This window comes from Callithrix jacchus, chromosome 3, assembly GCF_049354715.1.
Source record: "Callithrix jacchus isolate 240 chromosome 3, calJac240_pri, whole genome shotgun sequence".
Lineage (NCBI taxonomy): Eukaryota > Metazoa > Chordata > Mammalia > Primates > Cebidae > Callithrix > Callithrix jacchus.
In genome coordinates, this window is record NC_133504.1 from 132,507,492 (window position 1) to 132,513,491 (window position 6,000).

The following is a 6,000-nucleotide window of genomic DNA, read 5'->3' on the forward strand; positions in this document are numbered from 1 at the left end:
TACCAGTCCTACTGTGTCAGAAATTATTCCTCTGCTCGAGTACACATGAAAAAGGCTAACAGCATGTGTTGCAACAGTCATATCATTTGATATCACTGTGTGTAAAAAAATTGGCTATATTTTTTCTATTCTATTTTATATAGCTGGTAAATTATTTGAAACACAAATATTTAACCATTGACAAAGCAACAAGACCCAGTTTTTGTACAAATTATTTACTTGGCAAGATCAAGAGGAGCAATAGAAAGGAATCAAAGCTCTTCAGCAGTAAAGGCACCAATTTAGCTTTTATATTTTTGACATTGGCAACTACCTGTATATATATTTATTAGCAAGAGGTGGCATGGACCAATAAGAATGACTTAAATAATTAAAAAGTATACAGAAGACTTCAAAGCATTTTCTCTAGAACACACCATGTTTCAGTTAACCAAAATTTGTAACATAAACTATATGTGTAGAAAAGCAAAATTCCAATTACATACATTTATTTTTTTCTAATCCTCAAAGTTTTTGATACAGAACAAATATGTATTATATCCACCTCACAAAATCCCTCATATGATTTTTAATATTAAACTTAAAATTTAGAATTGAGGATAATAAAGAAAGAATTTGGTACTTCAAATTCCTAGTCACACAGTCCAAATTCCATGACACTTTTCTAAAATTTTGGGTGACAACAATTGATCAATTTACCTTTGATTTTAGATTTTATTACATATACTTACATATAACTATATTACATATATATATACACACACACACACACACACACACACCCACACACATGCTGGCAATAATCCTGATAATTTCTGGAAGAAAAAAACAACAATCTAATTCAAGCAGGAATAGTACTTGAGAGTGTTTTAAAAGAGTCATTTTAAGATACAAGATAATGATATTGAGACATGACAAGCAAGGGATATAATAGAAAAGGAGGGGATAAGAAGGAAAGGGAAGGAGGCAAGCAAAACACAGACTGAGACAGCTGTTATACCAGATGCTTTAAACAAAAGTGATAGAGATTGACAGAACAGGACAACAGTTTTTCAATGAAATTATGCAAAATGGGTAAATAGAACCAAAAGCTTTTATGTTGGAAAAATAAATATCTTTGATTTTTTTAAAGTCTAAAAGTCTAATATGCTCAAGAATTCAAAACTAGATAACATGTGAGCAACTAATAACAAAAAAGAATATAGAAAACATTGCCAAAAAAATGATCACATGAAAAATAAACTATGGATTCCTCACTTTTATCAATTATTATTGATTCTTACAAATGATTTATAAACTGATCATTTTATAACAAAATCACAGAAAATCATTTAGGAAAATAAAAGAAACAATGAAATGATGAAAATTACTGAGCCTAATGTAAAAGAACATTTAAATTCATACTTAAGTCCTTGCCAACCAATAATGATGGAATCTTGACATCCATATTAAATATGTTTATGCATAGTACTCTCCATCATAAAATCAAAGAATTCCATGATTAGAAACAACTAATCTAAATCAATTATATCAGAGCCAAGTAAATTATAAGCAGTGAGCTGTTAAAACAATCCCACTAAAGTTAGTGCACTTTCCAAAGACATTTCTCCCTGTATTTATTTAACTGTTTTGCTTGAAATAAACGTGTTTGAGGAAAATTGCTTTTAACTAAAAAAGCCCACTAGGTTTACTTCTTAATTTTAATTAACAACTTTCAAATGTCAGTATTTATACTTTTCTTGTTATTTTTTAGAACCATGTAATAATCATAAAACACCATGCAAATCTCTTAAATTTCTTGTTACAATTGGTCCCTAATCTACGAAGTTTAGAACATGAATTCTCATTAGTTATAAACTTGGAGCTACTAAAAATACAATTTTCTTACCCCACTTATTGATTTAACAAGTGTGGAGGCCCACAAACTTGAAATATTAAAAAAATCTCTTAGGATATTATACAAATTTTTCCACAAACTTAACACTATTAAGACCATGATTTACACTACACAACTCGTACCTGAAGGTGTTTTCCTTAGAATCCTGGCCTTTGAAGAAAGCACCTTAATAAAAAATTATTATTATTATTATTTTCTAGTTTCAAATAGAATGAAATCTTCAATTTATGGGTCTTCACTGATTTATTCCTTTTATTTGCCTTCTTAATTTTGCCATCCTTAAATAAAAACAGGTAAAAAGCATATTTGTGGTTACTTTGAATAAATACTTTCTTTTCATTTAAGACTTGACTACACTTTGCAGGAGGCTCTACTTGGGAAAGAAAAGAAAAAAGACAAAAGGCCTCCAGAACACTTGTTGGTTCCATTACCATTATGAATTTATTTCACTTTTGTTTTTATGTAGCAATTGGCCAAGACAGCCTTAAAGTTGTTTTCAACCTGACTAAATTTTAGATGGGATTCTTACTGACTAGACTACTGACCTCCCTTGTCTTAGAGCACTTATATTAGAAAACTTGTAATTGTACATTCTTTCTCGGCCCCTCTGAAATCTAAGTCTTCTAAAAATCATCTTGCCAATTTTGCAACACAAGAATGTTTTTCTCAAGAACCTGGGAGTTATCTCTTTGAAACAGGAACATGGGGAAAATAATCCCCCTATCTCTATTTCCCTGGGAAGTGAGGAGACTAACTTTTCCTGGAAAGGTGTAAAACATACCTCCTGTCATTAAGATAAGAGAAAGCTAACTTTACCTTTGTGTGAAGCAAATTAGCAAACCCAGGTGGCCTATGATCCCCCAGTCAGGCTTTTAAAAACTCTTCAAACCTTTGTTTCACTCGAGCTGTGCTCAGGCATAGGTCTGGCCTCTCTCTTCTATTGCATTAGCCTTGAATAATTCTTCATTGCCTGTTTTACTTTGCTAGGTGCAAGTTTTACTCTGACACAGACCTGATTTCTTTTCTGTAGCAGTTCTCCTCATACCTTACTTTGTACTTATTCCATCTTGAGTAAATTGATTGTCCCTCAGCAGTGTCTTCTCTCTTCTCTCCTGGTGCATGATTTTCATTTTGTAGTCATATTGTGACTCTAGTGCAGCAGATATAGTAATTGAAAGCCAGAAAACAAGATACACTGAAATTGTACAAAGGTTAATCCTTGGAAAGGCATAATTATTTTTTATATCTCTTGATCTGATCCCAATGTTTTTCATTAATTAGAGAATAGACACACAAAGAAGAATGAAACTAAGATGACTAAAACCAAAGACTGACAATATTAAATGCTGGAAATTAAGGAAAAACTCATAGACTGATGAGGGAAATGTGAAATGACTCAATCACTTTGAAAAATGATTTAGAAGTTACTTGAAATGTTAAACATACATTTTTTTTGCTACGACCCAGCAATTCTACTCAATACTTTCCCAAGAAGAAAGAAAATATATGAAAAAAAAGAGTACCTAGTGTAAGAGTAGCTCTATTTCTAAAAGCTTTATTTCCAAAATTTATAAAGTTTTACTTATTACTTATACAAACATATATATATATACACACAAACACCCATATATTCACATATGTATGTACAAGTAAAAGGAACAAATTACAGATAGAGTACATCAAGAATAAATATCAAAAACTTCACACTTACCATATAATTTCACTTGCATAAAAACCTCTGATAGGCAAAACTATGGTTAGTAGAGTTTAGGGAAAGAGACTGGGAAGAGACATAGAAAACTCAAAACTCCCTCAGGTGACAGAAATGTTCTGTTTTTTGATAGTTACACAGTTACATGTATGTATGTGTATACTTAAGAAATGCAGTGCTATGTTTATTATTTGAGTTTTTACTGTATTTAGTTATACATAATTAAATTTTAAAAAGGAGTGGAGGACTGAAGTTCTATATGAGAGCAACTTAAGATCTATTCTCATTTAAAACTTGTCTCTCTCTCCCTGTTGTAATTTAGTTTACATAAAAATTCCTGAATTGTGTCCTTAGAACCCTCTGATACTTAATTTAATAAACAATTTTTATGTATAGATGCTTAAATGTTTGAGGCGATTATCTACAAATCCATCTTTAATCAAAACTAGGGATAAAAAATTAAATTCAATAAGATCATTTAATAAATAGTTATTTTTATGAGAGATGCAGAGAAATCCATAAAGCTAGCATTCTCTTGAACTGGCTCACATCATCTAACATTACACATGTAAGGACTTTCTTAACTTCTTCAATTATTATCAACATTTTACCTCTCTTTTTCTAACACAATTATCTTCTACGAAAAGGATATCGTTAGATGCTCAGCTGTCATTAAAATTTCTGAAACAATCCTTTAGTTATGCTCTCAGTAAGATTTTTCAGCAGCATTTCCTTATAGGAATACTGAGAATCAGAGCTTTGCAACATTATTTAGATTAAAACATTAAGTGTGAAGTTGTAATTTCGTACACATTTTTACCTATTGAAACAAGTATAAAATGTAGTAGAAAAGTTGCAGGATACAAAAATTGAAGGCTTAAAGAAATTATATAATGAGTTGGAGAAATCTTCAAGTTCTTGATTAGGCACCTCGTTTAATCAAACAGGAATTTAAAACTTAAATACAGCATTTGGGAGTAAGAATATTAATATTTCAAAATTAGATCTTTAGAATTCCTTGTGTTTTGTCTAATCTTTCATGCTGTTATTAAAACTAAAAGTTTATTTGTTGGTGTCAAATATAATTCCTACACTATCTTTATTATGATGCCAGTGATACATTTCTGAGATTAGAACACTTAATCAAGTGCTTGATGCATGGTACAGCTTTTTATCTAGATGTTGCTTTCAGATTTATAGAGTATTAAATACCTAATGATTTATGTGTTAAAACTAATAGGATCATTAATTTACAAAGTGTTTTAATACGTGTTTTGCTAACTGTATTATTCCATTCTCGGGCTACTATGAAGAAATATCTGAGACTGGGTAATTTATAAAGAAAAGAGGTTTAGTTGATTCACAGTTCCACATGGCTGGGAAGGCGTCAGGAAACTTACAATCGTGGCAGAAGGGACCTCTTCACAGGGCTGCAGGAGAGAGAATGAGTGCAAGCAGGGGAAATGCCAAAAGCTTACAAAACCATCAGGTCTCATGAGACTCATCACAAGATCAGCGTGGGGAAAACCACCCTATGATTCAATTACCCCACCACTGAGTCCCTTCAATGACATGAGGATTATACGGATTACAATTTAAGATGAGATTTCAGTGAAGATACAGCCAAACCATAACTATCTTTAAAATGAAGAAAAAGATACATTGAGAAAAAGCCATTCATAATCCAAACTCTTACTGCCAGCTGTATTATCTTATGATAACCACTATATAAGTGTAATCAAGACTTTTGAACTAAAAATGTCTTTATCACTTAAAAACATATTTTGGATATATTTTTATATCAGTATAAATAATTATACTTTCTTGCTACAGATTAACTATTTTAGTCTTACCCAAATTTATATGTTGAAATTTTAACCCCCAAATTCATGGTATTAGGATGTGGAGACTGTGGGAGGAGATGAGGTCATTAGGGTAGAGTCCTCAGGAATGGATTAGTGGTCTTATTAAAGAGGCCTGAGAGAGATCCCTTGCCCTTTCCACCATGTTAGGCAGGAGCTTGTAAAGGAAGTGGGGCTTTTCCAGACACTGAATTGGCCAGCACCTTGATCTTAGATTTCTGGCCTCCAGAACTGTGAGAAATACATGTTTGTTGTTAATAAGCCGCCCAATTTACAAAGTTTTGTTATAGAAGCCCAAATGGACAAAGACATATGTTCTTTTTAAAGCATCATACCACTTCACTTTATGGATATAACATTGATTATTTCATCTGCCCTTTTTGGGAGTAATTTATTTAATCTCCTATTACTTTTCTCTCTATAAATTCAATGTTATAAACAACAACACTCAAATATTTTAAAATTCATAATCATATTTATTGAATGTATTCTAAAGATTTAATAGCATCAAACCTTTTTTTCCTAAAAAT